The 20,210-nt window shown below is 42.5% G+C and overlaps 1 protein-coding gene across 4 annotated transcripts in view; it reads left to right on the top strand.

Annotated features, from left to right (window-relative positions):
* Nucleotides 1-20,210, top strand: part of PHLDB2 (pleckstrin homology like domain family B member 2) — a 127,797-nt gene that overhangs the window by 21,313 nt on the left and 86,274 nt on the right. For all 4 annotated transcript variants that reach the window (XM_063349118.1, XM_063349125.1, XM_063349110.1 and 1 more), the window contains 2 exons: nt 17,485-17,633; nt 20,002-20,193. The gene's annotated coding sequence lies outside the window, so the exon portion shown is untranslated. The remainder of the gene's footprint in view (nt 1-17,484; nt 17,634-20,001; nt 20,194-20,210) is intronic.

Genomic DNA, 20,210 nt, shown 5'->3' with positions numbered 1-20,210 from the left:
AACTAAATGTTGCTATTGTCTTGCTTGATAAGTCTAGGGAAATGCAAGAGAAATAAGAGCGGATCAGAAAAGTGCTCTTCAAATAGTTGTCAGGGGATCTTTATCCAAGTGAAGGAATGCGTCTGTGAGGCCTGAAGTCAGTCAGTATTTTCCCTGATGACTTGGACAGTGGAACAGTGATTCATGACTGGATATATTTGATAATGGAAAACTTGGGCTAGAGGGTAGAGCTCAGGAACTTTAGGTAACAAACTACTTATTCAAAATACCTGAAAGAAACTAGAAAAAATATTTGAAAATAGGTTGTAGTCTGGGGAAGACAAATAAGATTTTCTGCTTCATAACAAGCAATAATTGGTCAATTGGTTACAAGGTGGGAAATGTGGATAGGCTAGAAGTTCTGCAGAAAAGATAAAAAAAGTGAGACAATATATTATAGTGCAAAAGCCAGATACTCCACAAGGTTAGACAGATAGAGGGGACAGGACATGCAAAGTGATCCTACTCCATGTGGAGATAATAATGGTAATTCCTCAGCAAGACCAACTGGAGGGGCTTGAAAGGAATAAGAAGGCAGACCAGGGCCCTATACTGCAAAGAGAAAGACATGGGACTGTAATTTATGGAAGATAAGGCTGAAAGAAATTAAAGTCTCCAAATAAATGAATTGTTTGCAAGGACAAAAGCAATAATCTCTTCTCTGGTCCACGGTGGCCAGAACAGGCATTAGATGATTTTGCTGAAAGCAACAGTAGTTGGGATTGTCAATTCGCAGCAACCCTGCTCAAACCATGTAGATCATGCCTGTCAGGAGTGGTGTGGGTGCAGCTGATCCTTGCTTGGAGACATGGCTATGTGGGGTGAACTCATGCGGTCTCACTCAGTCTTATGCTTCTGGGATCAAATGGTAGTGGGGGAAAAACCCTTTACCTGTGGTGATGCAACGTTTTGGCCAGTGCTTTCTTCTGCCTTTTTCCAACCCCACACTTCCAGTTCCTGAACTTGGACTCTTCTTCTTTGCTCTGCCTGCGTGCTGACATAAATTATGCAGCAAGTCCTTTCAGGCAGGGGCTGTGTTTACCTGCCTGTTTATCTGGCATCAGTGGGGCTCCAGTTTTGACTGGATCTTCAAGCATAAACAATAACCATTGTCAGAGTAGATTATTCAGAGCAGAGCAATCTGAAGCCACTTGGTTATGAAAGGCTCCCCAGAGCATGAGTGGTTGCTGTGACCCAGAAATGTTGGCATGCAAATCGATTACATGGCAGGATTTATGTGGCAAACTCGCAGTTCTTCCTTGTGCAGACAGCACACGGCGTCATGGAGATGGCGCATACTGTGTGCGATGTATGTGCAGCCTTCCTAAAGGGGAGCACAAACTCCAGTCATGGGGAAGAGGGCTGAAGGAGCCAGTTTGTCAGGAAAAGGGCCAATGAAACTGGAAAGAGAGTCTTTGGAGTTTCTGAAGTGAGATTAAATGAACAATAATTGCTGGGGAGGGGGTGATATAGGGGCCAAAGATGCAGGGTATGGAGCTGAGTGACTCCCTCTGTACATGTTCTCCGAAGGGGTGGCAGCTCTGTTGCTTGGGTGCTGGTTAGATGAAGCACTGAAGAATACACAGCTGTTTGAAATGGGCCAAAAGCCCTTTTCCATTTCTCTGCCCACACTCTGCTGTGTGCCTCTGATGAACATTCCTGCCAAATCTGTTTTCTGGGTTGGCGGGGAGAAACCAGGCATAATTATTATCATCATCTGCCTTGTTTCAGAACTGCTGCTGTTACTGCTGCAGCCTGGCAGCAGCCGAAAGTACAGCATCTCTTGAACAGGGATTCAGGCCCTGGAAACCATGGTTATGTTCCCCATCAAAGTGGTGGGAACTGTTGAGAAGGTCCCCAGATGTTTCACCTAGTGTGTCTCAGAGCTGTTAAGGAACACCCAGCTGGGTAGACACACTGTGGGGTACTAATTAAAAAATTGCTTAAAATAAAATTTTAGATTTCCCTAAGAATAGTTTCAAAAAGCAAAATTTGTGCTTTTTTCCTAAAAAAAACAAAACAAAAAAAAACAACAAAAAAACCAACAACAAACCAACCACACAAAACCAAAAAGCCAACCAAAATGCCCAAAATAGCTAACGGTCTTAATGGGGACTGTGTTAAATCTTAATTTGAAATGATAAATCTACCCCAAAGACTAAATTCAGGAGAAAAGCTCTGAAGATGATCAAAGCCACTCTTTCAGTGTGTTTTAACGAGCACAGCAAGGGAATTTCCGAGCAAGTCATTATTAGTATGTGAAAGTGGAACGTGTTAAACATCTACAAAGTATGCTCAGCTCAGGGCAATGAAACTCTCTTCTTGATTTCTGCTCTGGCCAAGTTTCGAAACTATAGAGCCAGCGAAATAAAAGCCAGCAAGGGGATGATGTGTGTGTCCAGCATCTGTGTCTCCAGCTGTGGCAAATACCCAATTCTTGAGATTACAGTGAAGAAACCACTAACAGAGCTGTGAACTTGTGTGATAGTTGTATATGGAGTGAGACACAGTTTCTTTCCTAATCCATATGGTGATCAGTTTAAGCCATGAAGTGTGAAATGTGATTACCCTTGTCCAGCATTTGAATTAAGGGGCTGTAAGGGGAGGCTCAGGGCTCCAGCTTGCATGAGGGAAGGGAAAACAGGCACAGAGACCAAGAGCTGCTTCTGCATGTCTCTGAGGCAGAGCAGAAATAGAATCCTCTTCCATTTACTTGCTGAGATTTAAATATGATAAAATAGAAGCGTTAAAATTCTCTCAGGAGGGGTTTAATACAGACCTTCAGTGTGGACAACAGCTGCTATGGAGGACAAATGAGTGACAAGTTAGCGTTTCCCCACAAATTGGAAATCAATTCTTGGGAAAAACAAGACACTTGGAAATGAACGTTTAACTAGTGCCAGGCTTTGTGCAGATCATAACCACTTACGCTATAGATAGGGTCACAATCTTATCTTAGCTTTACCTGAACATCTGTTAGTTGGCACAAGAGTCAGAGTGCAGCTGCCTGTGAATGAACCTGCATTTACAGATCACTATTTATTTTTTTTCCCCTGGTAACCTCATCTATTTTGAGTGTGCCTGCTGGTTATATTGTGAGAGAGGTTGACGGGAACCTCTTTGTTTCACTCTTCAACAGTTGTCAAGATACTGTGTCTGCTTTGGCACAGTTGTGACGCTGATGTATCTGAGTAGGCGCAGTGATGTGGAAAGACTACGGCTTCTTCTGTCTGCTGTAGAACAGAATGGGGATGCCTCGTGGTATTGCTTGGAGAAAAGGGTGTCAATTTTGCCCCCAAAAGTATTTTTACACCATGTCTAAACGAAACCTATACAGGTGTGCCTCCAGAAGTATGGAAAATAGTATTGACAGTGGGCTTCAGTTTGCAGCTCTCTGACTTGGAGTCCCTTCCCCTACCCTGCCTCAGAAGATTTCTAGTGGCAATCAATGGAAAACCTGGTATGCTTTGCTGTTGTTCTAACACTGGTACTTTTCGCACCATGAGGCTGGCAAATTCACTTTGGGGTTGGATAACCTTTTGCGTCTGCTGCCATTTCAGCTGTTAGCTTCATAGAGAATCCATGGTATTCACCAAATTATGTATATGTTAGGCTAGAAACAGCTGAAAACTAGTGGTGTTTGTTATTGAAATACCAAGTGAAATTTTCTGTTGCTTCTTCACTTGCTTTGTTTTTCTAGACTGTTTCCATAGTTATCTCACCAATTATGGCAGCTTTCTAGAGTCAGAAGAGTCACTGCCCTGCTCTGGAAGCAGCTGTGTGAAATGTTTTGGTTTTAACAGTGCGGTTTCATCTTAGCGCACTGGCATCCTGTGATTGCCTTTAGAGAGACCAATCCCATAAATACCAGAGGCATTCACAGCTCTGTTTGCTCTAACTGACTGCTTGCAAGCACTTGACTCTCCTTGCAGTTGCTGGGGCTTGACCATGTTATAATATTCATGAGACATTGATGGTCTGTATCAAAGGGGAAAAAAAAAAACACCCAAAACATTTTACTAGCCAAGCCTGGAAGTTAGACTTAAAGAAATCTACACAGTACAAAAAAAAAACCAAACACCTCTCAGTTTTAGTTTGGTGGACTGCTAATATGTGGTTGGTTTATCTGAGGACAGAATGGTGCTTTCCACTGGCTTATAAAATGCTATGTAACAAACATATTAGAATATTAAAGACTAATAGCCCTTATTCTTATTCTTTCTCAGACTTTCCACTGGCCTTGCAAAACAAACTTATTTTTAGCTTCTCAATATTCATGCCACACAAGCTATTGTGTGGACTACTGGCAAGCTGTGTACAAAGAGATTCCGTTCTCATTGCATATCACCCTTTTCTATCACATTATTGACATATTAAGATCTTTTCAAGCATAAGTCTGTGCGCTGAGATGTTTTAGGGCTTTTTTTTCCCCAGTCTGCTGTGTCCTTGAGGAAATTCTGGAGGGATGCTGGAGAGCTGTCATCCACCTGGGTGAGTCTCATGGCTGAGCGCAGGGATCTTCACTCCTGAGCTGAAGCAGACTCTGAACCTCCAGCCTGCCTCCTTGAGCCAATTCGGCAGCTTTGCTCAAAAAGAAAAAGCCGTAGAGGAAACGGGGTGGCTTCAGGCTGGAAGCCAGGAGAGGTGGAGAGATCCCTGTGTTTGTCCCGCTGTGGATTTGGCAGGGATTCTGGTGTGCCTTTATCAAGCCTCCCTATTCAGCAGCAACAGCTTTTTTTTCATTCATGCCCTGTCCTAGGCTTGAACTGCCCGCATGTAACTACAAGGCTATGGATCCCATGCCAGTTAGGCATTCCTTAAAGGGTTGATTATTTATTATAAAATAAGCAAGTTCAGATAGGAATGACATAGCTTGAGCTATGAATCACAACTGACTCACGTTAAAGGTTACGAGTCCAATTCTACTTTCATCTGTATGAAGTGCTGTTCTGCTATTGGTGCCAACACATGCAAAAACAGGCGTTAGCACAAGAAAGCTTTTAATATGAAGTATTCATCTTATCTTGTTTCGGACTAGGTATTTCAAGTGTGTCATCACTCGTAGTTAACAGTTGTCAAAACAGTTTGAATATGGCAGAGGGGTTGTTTCTCATCACCAAACTTTGCGGCCTGCCTGACTTCAGATAATAAATCCCTTTGTAGCATAAAATGTCTTCCTATGGAGAAACCGGTTATTAACTTTTGCCTTCGTCAAAGTTTTAATAATACGCTGCATACAGGAGATATCTGTGGTTGGGGTGGGAGAGAGACGAGAAGAAATGCGGCAATTTATATTTACATATTAGGCAATATGTCTGGATGATGGGGGATGCGATAGAATTAATTATGCAGAGCTGCAGTGACAGCTAAAAAAATGGAGCATGTGAACATGGATGTATCTTTTGACTGCTGCTAGTGCTGGCACCACAAATAATAGCGACTATGAAGTTGGCCCTGCTTGGCTAGTTCGTTATTTCTAATTAACCCTAATTTCCTTCAGACGCGTATGACATTAGTCATTTTTATATGGTGTATATATAGTTTGCTTAGTGTTTTTTTGAATTATTTGCTGTTCTTATTCTGGACTTGGTTTAGTGATGCTATTTCTGTTCCCCAACTAAATGACTGAAACACAGTGGAGAGAGCATTAGGGGAAGAAAGGAAATGCACTGGGGTATTCTAAATTTCATAATCCTGTTAATATTGATCAATGTTTTAGGAGCTACAAATACTTGGCAATCTCCAAACATTTGCAAGCAATTAATATTCTGGTCTGGTAAATTAGCACAAAGCAAGCTATGGGTTTAATTTTTTTAAAGTTGTGTTTTATTTTTAGCTTTCTTTTCTGCTCCCATGCTACTGTATTTGAGGAAATTGCCGCAAGCCACAGGGGTTTGCAATTGTCGCAGGGTATCATTTTCCACAGGAAGTTAAAAGCCTTTGGGTTCATGAGGCAGGGAGTTCTCTTACTGTATTGCTGTACAGCACTTCGCTCTCGTGGCCTCTGCCGTAAGCAAGGCCATGCTCACAATTGCTTCACTGGCTTCTTTTCTTTTGTGTTGCTATTACATGAACTCAATTTAGTGCAAGAAATGCATTTTCTTTTTTTTTTTTTTTTGGCATTGGCTCTTATGGTCCTCATGCCTACTGACTGGTGCATAAAGCACGTCAGGCTCCTGACCAGTGCCTCCAGGCAGCTCTCACACCTACCATGAGCAAGTGCTGCCTTTCCACATAAATCCTTTATCTTCCTGCCTGAACTCCCTCTGCCCTCCACGATTTCCTAGTCGTTCATTGCTGATGCTAGATCTTCACTTAAAAGCGTGGCTCCCAAAATTAGCTTACGCCAGTATTGCCACTGGTAACATCAGCAGCTCTGGGCTCTGCACTTCGGGTTTGAGCAGAAAGAGATGGTCCTCAGTTCAGGCAGTGCTTCGGTAACACGTGTAGTATCTGGCATGCAACTTGTCTGGGAAACGCTATTTAAGACCATTCATGTCCTGCAGCGTTGGTCATCCGTGGCTGGTCATAGAGAGTTGAGGAGATACCATGGACCTAATCCTAGAGCCTCCGCTGTTAGCTCTCGGTCTTGGTGCCAGAGCTCAAAACAGCCTCTGCTTTTCTTGAATCCTTGAAAAAAGTGAAGAAACAAGTGACATCTGTCTTGCACATCCCTTCTTGGCACGCAAGTAAGGGATCTAATGACTACCAAAGGAGACTTTAAGAGTGGAACAGGCAATAGAGAGGCACAGGCTCAAAACTTTAACTGTGTAGCTTCTTGGGATGTTTTCCGTTTGTGTGGCTTCTAAAATGTAGGGTTAATTATTTGAAATACAAGCTAAGCAGGATATATAATTATATAAGTCCCTTAGCTTTTGGAAATCAAAATTGTTTTGCTGTTATGTCCCACTAATCTGGGGAGGAAAACAGTCATTCAGATCTGAGGAAGAAAATACAGCTTTATAATATCAGGCAATAAAATTAAACTTTACCCTCGCTGAGACCTCCTTGGATATTTGGACAACTTTGCATGATGTTTTGGAAATGTCTGATGTACACGAGCATAATATATCTCCTGCTGGTCTCAGCTATAGGCAAATGGCTCTGTCTCTGAATCATCCATGCAAATGGTTTGTTATACTTGAGGGGCAAATTGTATGATTAGGCAATTAATAGTAAAAACTTTGCTCTTCCCCACTGGAGTGCAACAACATTCAGCTGAATGTATTGCTCATTTGTTCCTTGAAGTCCTTTTTTGCTTCTTAAACAGTCAGCGCTGGTTGAGTAATCTCTTTTTTTTTTTTTTTTTATGTGAGAAAAACAGCTCTGATTGCAGAGTCACTGCTTTCTGTAGTCCCACAATGAATACATCTCAGACTCCTTTCTCCTTTTGGGCCTACATGTGGAGGAGTCATCAATACAAGATGCTTCGCAATTACCTCTGCTTGTTCAGAGAAAGCAATTAAGCGTGTGATTCTTCATCTTGTAAAGCAATGCTTTGTCTTAATGGATCATTTTGCAAACAAATTCTGATGATCCACTGAGCACATGGGTTGAAGTGCCGCAGTCTCGTGCTGAATACTGCTGCAGCCACAGGTGGTAAATAACGCAAAGGGAGACACGTAAGTGGTAGCAGTCTTTCCATGAGGATATATGACATGGTTGAGGGAGAAAATTATTAGCACAGGGGGGGAAAAAAAGTAATCTTCCATCCCTCACAGAGTCACTGGTATCCAGAAGTAATTACATCACAGTCTCAATCTTTCCAATGTCGTCAGCTTTGATAATTATGTATGTGACTGTCTCTAATAAGCAGTAGAACTTACCTAAACTGGAGTGTGGCCTTTTGGCAAGCTATTACTTCTGCTTGGAAAGGATTACGTGTGCTTGTGGACTCACTTGGCATAGGTATGTGATTATTTGACTTTGTTAGATAGTATTTGAAGATGGTTTTCCAAGACATTTTGGTTTGTGAGCTCAAACAGCCCTGTGACAGGCACAGGGAGTAAACAGACTGGAGGAGGATGTTTAATATGTCATTGTTCTTCATTAATAACACAAAATCTAAAGAAAAGAGTGAGGATGGACTCTGGTATGGCTGAATTCAGTCTGGTGCTAGAAGCTATGGTCTGTTCACACTGGGTAGCTTGGGTTTCTCTGGTACTTATCAAAAGTCGAGACCCCTGGTGTGTGCAAGCAGGACCTCTGCCCGGTGCCTCCCAGCCTGTAGGAATGGCTGCTTCTGATCAGTTAAAAAAAATACATACATCAGTCATGACTAAAGAGTCGTTAAGAGCAGCAGTCTTTTCAATTTTATTAAGGACTTCTACACCTGCATAAAGCCTGCAGCCGATTTAAGGCTTGAATCAATAGGAACATTCTTTAGGTTATTTCTGCTGACAGATGATTTTTGCATAAGAACAGTTCTTAAGCTTATACAAGATCTGTTTTCAATTTTAAATCTCACCCTTTATTTTAGCTAGCTTTAAACACTGACTCTTCTAGCATATTTATCTTCGTCATCCAAATCATCTCACTCTATGTCCTTACCTTCTCTGCACCTCCAGAAGATATTCCTGATTTTTTTTTTCAATGTGTCTGACCGTATTACTTGGACTCCTGGTTGATGTCAGTGAACATGGGTAGCCCTGGTACACTGGGGGCATGGAAAGGGAGGTGGGTGAGTGCCCCTCGCCCCCCTGGCTTCCAGGGCAGGGGTGGCCTAGGGCCCACAGAAGACACAACAGGCATGTGCACACCCATGTCCATGCCTGGCTTCTCTGCAGCCATGCAGCTCCTGTGGCTTTTTGAAGGATGTGGGCATGTTAAGAGAAGTCTGCAAGGATAGGAAGACAGAACAGACATGGGGGTGATGGGAGAGGCTGAGACACCCGGTAAATCCCTGCATGTATTGGATGCTGTGAAGATCAAGGACTACACTCCTGTCAGTGAATGTCAGCTGGCCAGAAAATCCAGGACTCGGGATGGATGTCTGCAGGGATTTTGTACTGTCCTTAGGGCAATCAGTCCACATAAATAGTTGGACAAGGCAGGGAAAGCCTTTCCTCAGGCAGGCAGCTTGGAGCAGGAGCATTGCTTCAGTGGAGGACAGGGCTGTTCCCTTCATCTTAGCTGTGATGGGCAGGCAACAGCTGTTGCAACAGCTGGCTGGGGTGAGTACACTCATGGCAGCCAGCAGTCCCACAGGGCTCACGCGTAGGGTTCAGGCCATTGCTGTCCCAGGCAATCTGTGCCATGAACAATCCACAGAGGAGGCCACCTCATGCTGTTGCTTCCTCCAGGGAATTAAAAGTCCCCTGGGAGCAGAGATGCCCCTGCCCTGTGGCACGGAGCAGTTGGGCAAGTATCTGTCAGCTCACAAAGGAAGCAAAAAAGGATTCTCGTAACATGGCTCCCTCTGACGCTTCTCCAAAGGTTTATTGGTGTCACCATTTGCTGATACATCTGCGATGTGAAAGATTAAGAGGGTGCATGAGAAGACTGGTCTTGTGATGTAACCTCCTGCCAGTAGGTCCTTAAGTTAGATGCAGCAACTACCCCTGGCAATGAAAAAAGTTATTTAACATTTTCTTTGACTATTGTGACCTAAACCTACATGTGGATCATGGGTGACCTACGATGACATCACTGCTGAAAGCACAGGCTGAAATTGCATGATTTTCCAAAGTGACTACTGGTGTTGCCTTCCTAGTTTTAAGACACCTTGCGGGATCTGGGTTTTCAGACGGGAAGTCCTCAATGCTGTCTGAAAACCAGAGCCTTCTGAGCTCCTCTGCCTGCTGCATATGTAGAATTAGAGCGATCCAAACCCACAGTTACTTCAGAAAATATAGACTGGAATATTTCAAAATGAATTATTCAGCATTTAATTTCTGGGAATAATTCTGTTGACATCACTGCTGACATAGAAATTGTCAGTCTTTCATTACCGTCGCTGTGGGTACCATAGCAATGGGAGTGTTATGATACTTCCGACTCATCATGCAACAAAAATCTCAGCATTTTTTAAAAGACTTGTTTGGCTGAATTCAGAGAAAATTCTAGCCTTTGTTTTTGCTTGGTTTGGGTATCGAAATCAGAAATTTCGTTAAATGGTGACTTTTTGCAATCTCTTTCTGCAAATCTAGATAGTTTTTGATTTGTGATATACAAGAAACAGAGAAGTGTAGCAAGACTTTAAAATATTAGCTTTTCCAGATGTGACACTTGAGCACAAGATGGTTTTGGCTTTTGGCTTTCTACCAAGATGTCAAAGACATTCAGGATGAGTTAAAATAAATTTTGTTAATTGCTGAAGACCAAATGAGGGGGGAAAAAAAAAAAAACCAACCCAAAACCAAACCCCAACATTATTGTGCAGAGATATAAAATTATTCTGACTCTTTTCCGTTACGCTGATAAGGCCTAAGTTCCCTACTCACACTGATACAGGTCCATAATAATTCTTCTGAAATCAATACTTAACCTGTATTTATGCCGCTGTTCAAGCGAGATGAATATTGCTTAAGGACGTTCTGCAGCTCTGATAAAAGACTGTAGTTCTCTTAGATAAATCACCTCAGATTAAGCTTTTAAAAGGGTTATGTTAGTCTTAAAATGTATGTTTATTGGTTCATCATTTCAAATTGAAAGAAAGTACAGACTGGTCTGTTTGTGGAAAATAAAGCCATGTTTTAATTGATCCTGGTTACATCCTGCTAAAATATTTTCTGACACTTAACAGTAAGTGGAAACATATTTTTAAAAAAACAAAAAGCTGCTTATATACTGATAACTAAATTTGTTTTAACAGCCTAGTTGCAAGCATGGAGCATTAGAAGTAGTAACCAATGAAAAGGAAGACTTTAAATAAAAATTGTAACAGCAAGGTCTTATTTTGGATTAATCTCTAAAACGACAACCTGCTAGTTAAACCAAATGGAAAAACCTGCTATTCGTTTACACACACACCCCCTCACCCCCCCTCAAAAAAACCCTCAAACAAACAAACCAAAAACCAAACTCAAACAAACCCAAGCAACAAAAAAAACTAACCCAAAAATCTGGTAAAATAGTGGATGATTCTCCCATTACAGTCCTTACAATGATTCCTAGAAAATGAGAGTCATTTGCTTCAAGTAAGTCCCCGATTGCACATATTATCACTTTACCAAATTTCCCAGACCCATGAGCTCATGTGCTGAGATAAAATATAACCTTTAAAATACACCTAAACCACATGGGATGTCAGCTCTTGCAAACTGAAGGTATCCTGTTGATGTGAACATTTGTCTTGGTCCAGTCCAATCCTTCGTGGCAGAATTCCTGCTTGGTCGTTTGCCCCTTTCTGAGCAGCCACACAGCTGTTTGGGGGGTGTGCATCAATCCATTTGTCCAAATGGTTCTTGCTTAAAGGTAATAAAAATCAGAGAGGTTTACTACTGGAAATACTAAGATGGAACTGCATCCTTCTGAAATGTGACTCTAATGGACTCCAAATGAGCTAGGCAGCGTTAAAATGTTGTTGATTTGCGTTCTAGAAAGTGAATCTAAGAAATATCCATGGTTTGCTTTTCCTTCTAATAGCATGCATTCAGAGTCCATCAAGAAGAGCACACAAAACAAACTTGTTAGTCCTTGCGCTCTTTTGTATTTGGCCTAAAGTGGCTCATCAAATTTGATCTGAATTTGTGCTTTTAGTTCCCACAAACCTTGTCGCTATATTAGACTAATACCCATTTCTATTGCTAACACTGGGTAAGAAAATGTTTTTCTTTGTGTATCAAACGTCATGAATCAGGAGTGCAGAGAATGCTCCAGGGTTAAATTATTAAAGTATAATACCAATGACAGAAAAAACAGAGTAAAGTAATTTGTATATGGTATTTATTGTATGTTAAACAAGAAAAACTTCAGTCATGACTAATACAGGAGAAAGAATAAAACCAAGAATCAGAGGAAAAAAAACACAAAATATTAGCTGAAGTCAATGTTAAAGGAATATTAAATTCTTTAAAAGCAAATCCTATCTCCTAAATCCCCACCTCTGATCAAAGGGACAAATTCAACATTAAAATGTTATCTTGCAAGGCAGAAGGTTTAGACCTCTTCTCACCAGGTCCCCCAGTTGTGTTCCTCCAACAACATAGCTATATGCTTACCTTTGCACGGGTGCTTTGAAGGCAGAAAATGCATCACAGACTACTTTAGCTTCTGAAGAAATAATCTAATTGTGCAGAAGAAATTAGAGTAAATAAAGAAAAAGATAGTTAAATGTTTTTATTGGCCAGTGAAGTTCATTACGCCTTCATTTCAAAATCACAGTGCTTCCGTGATCTTGTGTTTTGACCTCTTCTTGTGGCACTGAGTCTGGAAACTCGAAAAGTGGAGAATTTCTGTGAGCCTGGTTTGCTATAAGCATTCCTGCCTTTGGCAGAGGCTCTTCTGCTTGCTGTTTTCCGCAGCAAAAAATAATGGGGCTTTTGTTAAAATTGGGATCTGAAAGCAAAAAGCTGATAGGACTTGTACTGGCTGTCACTGGATCTTGAGAAGCCAAAATATGCTACTTAAAATTGTAAATACGTACGCTGTAAATCGGACTCTACAATTATGATGAAAAACTCTGGTATGAGGAAGAAATATACCCTAGTCTTCCCCATTAAGGTTTGGGTAACTATTTGCAGCAAGATGAGCAGAGCACCTGGTATCTTGTAGGGTGAAATCCAAGACGTGCTGATAGTTTTAATTTTGGTATAATTTCACCTGGGGGCAACATACAATATGTTGATAATGTGGTGATTCATAATAACCTTCAGAGGGGGGAATGCGCATTTATTGGCATGTTCATCTTGCATGACTGGCTTTTTTGAGTGACTGGGGTGACGGCATCTTCTTAAGATGTGTTGAGCAAAGGATGTTCTATTTTTGCATTATTATTGCCTCACAGCTACTGCGTTAGTGTTGAATCTGATTAAAAGTTTAAAAATAATATAAAAAAAAAAAGGCAAATGTCTGTGGAATAGGTCATAGTGGGAGAGGAAACCAAGTAACGGACAAATCAATGGCTGGCACAGTAGTAACACTTACAACCTATGGCTCGTTGTGCCCCAAAACTCACCTTTGGAAGGAATGAGTAGGGTCTTTCAGTGAAGCTGTGCTGGTTTCCCTGGGTCCTGCAGGCTTGAACGCTTCTGGAAATATTTCTTGTCTCGGTGCTGTTTGGGTGCCTGTTATTCATGATCAGGTTTCCAGACCACTTTGTCATCATTTGTGTTCTGGAGAAATCTGAGAATAAAAAAACAAATACCTCATCTTTTCTTTTTCACTTGAAATGTTTTTATAGAAAGCAAAAGAGCCTGCTTTTCATTTTTTAGCTATGGAAGAAGCTGGACTTCTCCAAGGAACAAAATAACATAGCATGAGAAATGGCATGTTTTAGTATTTGCTTGTTTTATAATAGATAAAGATGACAGAAATTGCTTGTTTTCATTTAGAAGCCTCCTTTGGTTGGAGGACTTATGTCACCTTATGTCAGTGTGGACTTTACCTTTACACAGCAACCTATTACATTAAATTTATTCATTTAAAATATACAGTTTGTATTAAGCCTGCACAGAATTTACAGCTTTGGGTACATTTTCCTGTCTTAACAGTTTTTAATCTGAATCTTCAAAGACTCTTTGACCTGGGCAGTCTATCTCTTTCTTCTCCTTTTCTTTATATTCAGTCCAGTTTTCATTCCATTTACTTCACTGCCTCATGCAGATACTAAAACACATACTCTTCTTATTTACCTTGGGCTGTAATTTCTGTATCTCTGTGGGTTTCTTTTCCCCACCCCCCGCCAGGAAACAAAAAACAGGGTGTGCTTTTAAAGGCAGGAAAGTAGCTTTAAATATCCTAATGGCAGAGCTGTGAGATTTTTTTTTTTTCTTTAAAAAAAAGCGTGATTTTCTTGAAGACTCTCCAAATTTGTAGCTTTGTGAAATGTTTATTTTAGAGTCCCTTTCTGAGTCTAGAAGTGAAGCTTCTTCTAACAACACAAGCAGGACTTCCGTTTCTCGTCTTGTCCCCTTGCCGTCCCGGGGCCTTACAAATAGCGTTTTTCCTGTAGAATAAATAACTTCACCGAAATAGATATATAAACTCGCTCTAAAACTCAAGTCTGTTTATAGTTGAAATCCAACTGTTATTTTGCAGCTGGTCGCTGTAGTTTATGCTGAACCTCACAAAAGGTTGTTAGCTTCTCTGAGGTCTTTGTTTTGCACATTAGTTCCTTTTGAATGAGAAATCAGCCGTGTTCCTGACCTTTCCTAATGTTCATTTCTGCAAGGAATAGGTAGAGGAAGGCTCAATAAAAACAGCTGGGGCTCTGCGAAGGCTTGCAAACCATTCACCACGTACATTTTCCGAACTGGAAGCTGCAACAAAGGCAGGAGCTGGTGTCAGGGCTGGATGCAGCTCTGGCAGCCATCGAGGGGAGCAGAGGAAAGTGGTGACCAACGTGATTGTGTGACAGGCTGCCACCCCCGTGGTCCCCGGGAAGCTGATGCGAGTCTTGCCAGCATGCCTCTGCTGCTTCCCTGCTCTTGGACAGTAAAGGAAGCAATTAAAGTTGTGGTGAGCCAGAGGCTGGAAATCACGTCAGACGAGAGTGTGTCGCATGTGGCACTTGTCCATGGTGTAACGCCCATGAGGCACGCATGTCCCTAGGCTGTGTCTCGTGCGGTGAAGGTCCTTAGTCATGTGCTCAGTAATAGAGTCCATAAAGAGTATCGGTAGCTCAATACCAGACTTCCCTTGCAGCCTATTACTTAACTAATTTGAGACAGGTAGCTTAAGCCCTTACAACGATGCTTGTGTTGCCTGGTCTCATTTCTCTACGGAGCGTGCAGAAGGGTTCAGCCAAATGGAGCTGGTCCCCTGAAGACTCCTCACCAGTGGAGAGAGCTAGGGCCTTGTAGTGCTGAGATAATACAAACCAAGCAAAAGCTCCAAGTAATCATCATTATTCCTGCTCTACTAAGCTATATTGCTTTGCTTTTTGCATTTTTGCGGTGAGGGAAGAGAGACTGAAACAAGATTTTATGAAGTAATGTGTGCAGGACCTTTTGTGGGTGAATTCAGGACAGAGCTAGCATCTTCATTTCATAATATACTGTAATTGCCAAGCTATAGGTCATGGTCATAAAAGGTTCATGATCCTGGAGGTGATGTTATATGCCTAGAAGCACGAATAAGAAATGTATTTACAAAGCAAAAATTTTGGGAGGCAGCCCTCTCTTTTTGTCAGAGCTACTCTTAGGTTCTGACCACAAGAAAGCAAAGCACGGAGACAACTGGAAAATCATGTTGCTGTTCCAGTTCAGGTGGTGTTGTCAGAATATGCAAGACCTAACAAGATTAGAGCGGTTTTGCCCTTTAATTTGAACAGATGTGAGTTGGAGTCACTAGTAGATTTGCATCATAACTCTGGTTCAACCCTGAGTCATGGGATTATTTCATTCTGATATATTCATTTTTGATGAACCACTGTGCTCCTTTTTTTGTGAGGGTGGGTTAAACAAATGCTAATTCCTCAATGAAATGCTTCGCCCTTGTTGAAACTTGAACGGGATATTTTCCAGAGCGTGAGATCAGAAACCACCCTTCACACAATAGCTGTGCCAGAAATGGCTTACCAGGAAAGCAGATTGCCTAGCGGTGGGTAACATTAACGAAATGGGCAGGGGGAGCTTTTCGAAGACTATTTGTGTTTTAATGTTTCTGGTCTTGTGACATTAATCTAATTTTTTTGCACCGAATCAAGTTGGATGTCACACTTTCCTTTGATCCGAGTTGTTAAAGTTCCCAGCTCTTGCTCAAGCAGGCTGTCATTCCTGCTTTTCATTACGGTTGTTTGGACTATTTTACGTCACAGAAAAAGAAAGCAGTTATTCAGAACACGGCTTTCCTAGTTGTGAACAGCAGATGGGATCCTACCTAAAGCAAGTCCAGGACCAGGTAGTGACTTTGTGGATTTTTACAGGCGTCCGCATGTTCGGATGTCCACAGGGCGAACTGGGCAGGAGCGCAGCGCCTACCTCGCCCCAGCTGGGCAGCAGACCCGGGGCTTTTGCAAAGAATGAGTCATCTGTGCAGTTCCAGATTGCAGCTGCTACAGCATTGTAGGACAGCACTAAACTGGAGCTTAAAAACGAAGGGAAGGGATGGGTCAAACTCAGCGTGAAAAGGAGCCACAGCCTCGCTGAAGGACGCAAACAGGTTTTTAAGAGAGACCTGTGAGATTTTCTTGTAACTTCAACCCTTTAATGAAGAGAAACATTTGTCCCAGGGTGGAAAACAAGATACGGCTACAGGGCTAGTCAAGCTAGGCTTGACAGTGGTTGCTAATGTAAATGGAGAATGGATTTTTTTTTTCAAGTCTATGTATTTAAACCAGAGTTAAAATGTCCGAAGAGAAAAGACCATCCTAGCCTAGCACTGGTTTTCCTTTTACATTTTACCTATGTTCAAATCTGTTTTGCTTTTTTCCCTAGAAATTCGATCCTCCCCGAAGTAGACTATGTAGCTATAGGAGCAAGACTGCACTGCTCTTGGAAAAATCTGCATGCCTTTGTGCTTAGATTTCCTTGCTTTTGCGTCTGAGCTGAGCCCCTGACAACTGAAAATATTTGAAGAAGGAAAACTAAACCCTAATAAATGTGAAAGGCATTTATACAAAAACACAAGCCTTCTTCCCTCTGTCTTAATTGAAATACCTTATAAAGGGTTGCATAGGCTATACAAATAAATACAACTACTAGTTCCCTCTCTGCTCGTTTGCGCCAGTTTTGGATATCTTTGTTTCTATTTTTGTCTCCTTTTTCTTTTCTCTAATAAAGATCCGTAAGTAAAACTTCTGTCTGTGTCTAAGCTCAGCAGCTACGTGGTCACATCTCCTCCGTATCGTTTTTCCCGTGAACTTTTAGTTCCTTCTCATGTACTTGGAATAAAATCAAGCGCTCTGTTAGTGGCCAGAAGCCTGCAGTGGGGGGGCTGAACCACAGCTCATCTGGGCCTGTGGATGCAAGAGGTGAAATGCTATCAGTCTACTGGAACAGTGATGAGTATCTTTAAAGTCACTTTCCTATAATAGCAACTTAGTTTAAGAGCAGAAAAAGCGCTGGTCTGCTTCACGACTTCTCAAGACCTGTTTTCACCATGTAAAGTCAATTGGCTGTAAGCTGGGGACCCCGCTTGGCTTCGAAGTGTGCCTGGCTCTTCATTCACAAATGAAATGCTCTAGAGAGCTGCCAAATTGGGGAGATTATTCTGTCTCGTTTTCTGGCAAGCTGCGACTGCGTATCACTTCATTTATATGCTAATTGAGGCCAAGCCTCCAAATAGACTCCATACAATATCAGTGTGACTTGGCTCCGTCTGTATGGTTATTCTGCCTTCCAGCAGCCTCAGTGTGTGTGCTCGGAGCCGGAGAGGGTTTGGTACGTCTTCATCAATGAAGTCCTGCGTCCTGACCCCAGCTTTCAGAAAGTGACAATTAAACTGGAGGAGCGCAGGTCACTCGCAGGGAGGAAGACCACCTCGCTCTGAAGGTGAGCTCATGCCTTTTCTTGACTGGGACTCTACACGTTTCGGCTCTGAGGAGATGCTGGTGTTTCTGGGGCCAGCTGGCCTAATAAGAGGTTGCAGAGGGCATGGCTAATTATGGGGACAATGTGTTGACGAGCTGCCTAGGTAGAACAGCCGGTTTTGTTCCCTCCTCTCCTCTGCCAGCTCGTGTGTGAGTGACTGGCAAAAGCTCACTTTCCTCTAGACTGCCCATTTTTAAAGTGTAGTAAGGATCCGTGCTTATAGAAAGAGCAGGTACAAATATTCAGGAGTCCATTTGACTGTTTAGGATGTTTTGGATTTCAAAAGCCGAGGATGAACTATTCGGTAAATAGGACGCCTGCCTCATGCTAAATTTTATGGGACGTTTCACTGAAGGCTACTGAACTTAGGCTGGGAAATACACACGCTTGTGATGATACAAATTCTTCGAATGTTTGCAGAGGGAAGTATTAGTACCTTATGTATTAAAGCAGATTTGTGACATTGGCTCACAAGGGTATTTTACCATTAACCCCAGGGATTAGAGGTCTGTACTAAATTCTGAAGTTTCCATGTGATATTACTTCCAAGCTTTCTTAAACTTTCTTTTAGAAATGTATCAAGGTGTCTTTTAAAAATTTTGTTAAAAGAAAACTGAGCACTTGAAAGTTAGAAAATTCCCAGCTGGCAGTCACCTGTGCGAGTCCTTTGTGGGTCCGCGTTGCAGTGCAAGTCGCTCCAGACAACAGCAGCTCAGGCACGGGAACGCTGAGTTTCAACATGCCTAACTTTTTAAAACTCAGCACTTGTACTGCACTTCCCAGTCCTGGTCCAGGTGCCCAAAAAGGGGCTTCAAGGCCTACTGGAGAAAGCAAACGGCCAAGGAAAGGCTGTTGACAACAACAAAAATGTGTCAAAATTTCCTGTGCTCTCCTAGGCTGAGTGCTCACAGCTTTGAAATAAGGAATTATTTTAATTTGGGATTCATGTCTTGGGCTCAGGCGCCTGTGTTGTCTCTTTATACATGGGGAAATTGCTGTTCTCTTCTAAGTTGTGGCAGTGCCCACCTCTCATCTGGGAGGTGAGGGGTATCAATTCAGCATGAGCTTCCTCCCCTGCCTGAGGCAGCCCAAATTTACATGTCGTGTGCTAGATAATTGGCTTATACAGCGAACGAATTGGCACGGAGACACTCTTCACCTCACCTGTGATGTGGAGTCATGATTTGGCCAGGAAAGGAAGACAGACTCATCAAGCCACAGAGAAAGAAAGCAAGAGGGAGCGCGACTGCTTTGCCTAATGATGAGGCAATTTCCTGGGATGGAGCAGTAATGGGTTCTGGTACTTCCCAGAAGTACTTAAACGTTTTTGCAATCTGCTCATCACTCATCAGATAAACCTTCCATGGGATTTCCAAAGCCTGCCCATGCATTCACTTTTCTTTGTTCCTGTGAAGAGCTTGTGTCTGTTCTCAACAGTGTGTTGCCTCCGGGTTATGACCTGTTGGTTGACAAAAATAGGTGCCAGGTGAGGTTCCTGCCAGGGCATGACCGCCGGGTTGAAGAATACCACCGCGCTTGTGCAAGGAAGTGCCTCATTTATTTCCATGACACTGTGCTCCTTTGTGTGCTCTGTGGAGCAGGTCTTGGCAAGCGGCGTTCATGCAAGTCTCTCTGTTTTAAATGGAAAAGCTCCAAAGCTGATAAATTTCCTGTGTCAAATGGGTCAGAGAAAGGACATCCCTATTCTAGGCCAGGATGGTGTCGTTAGGTAAACAGGGATTGTTCCTCGGCCTGGGAACTGGCCCCATCTAGATGTGAGGACTCGGAAGCTGGGCTAAAGGAGATGGTTGCAAAGGTCAGGATCGCAGTGGGGGATCAGCCGCACTACAAGGGCACGTGGCCCAGGGAGGAGAGCTTGCTACTGTGCTCGGAGGACCATCCTGCACTTTGTGAAGCTCTACAAGGGGCAGCAGTCCTCGTTCCATCACCCGTCAGCCTCTGCCCTGGAAGCAAAGGCAGTAAAAAAACCTGAACAATTTGAGGAGTGCCAAGTTGGCACAAGACAGTTCCTAGGAGACTCATATCTGACGCACCATCCAAAAGTCTGGAAATACCGTATGAAGAGTGGAAGCTTCTCCCTGAGCTCCTTTGCTACCAGCGCTGCAGTTCTGTTACTGCTGGAGTACAATGCTTGCTCCTTAGCAGCGCTTGAAATTTGTTTATTCCATGCTGGAGTGAAAGGAGAACTCTTTGAAATGTTATCCTTTTTTACAGTTTGTATTTTTCTTGTTATGTCAGTTGTGTTACTGTCTGCTTTTGGATGCTAATGGGATGATTTAATTTGTGAATGTTTGTTTTGTGGTATCAGATACTGACCTGACACAGGATGCATCCCACTTTAAAGTGGTAGCTCAGCTTAACTCGGAGCAGAGGTTTTTAACTCCAGACTTTCTCAGGTGAACACAGCAGGAACTTGAATGTGAGTGTCCCATTGTCAAGAGCTCTCCAGAGGATGAAAACAGCTTCTACTCATTGCCAAAAATGCCAGTTTGACTGAAAGGTAAAAATTCCTTCTCT

The sequence above is a fragment of the Chroicocephalus ridibundus genome, chromosome 1 (genome assembly GCF_963924245.1).
Source record: "Chroicocephalus ridibundus chromosome 1, bChrRid1.1, whole genome shotgun sequence".
Classification (NCBI taxonomy): Eukaryota; Metazoa; Chordata; class Aves; order Charadriiformes; family Laridae; genus Chroicocephalus; species Chroicocephalus ridibundus.
Note: the sequence above shows the minus strand (reverse complement) of the source record. Positions and strands in the feature narration are given on the sequence as shown.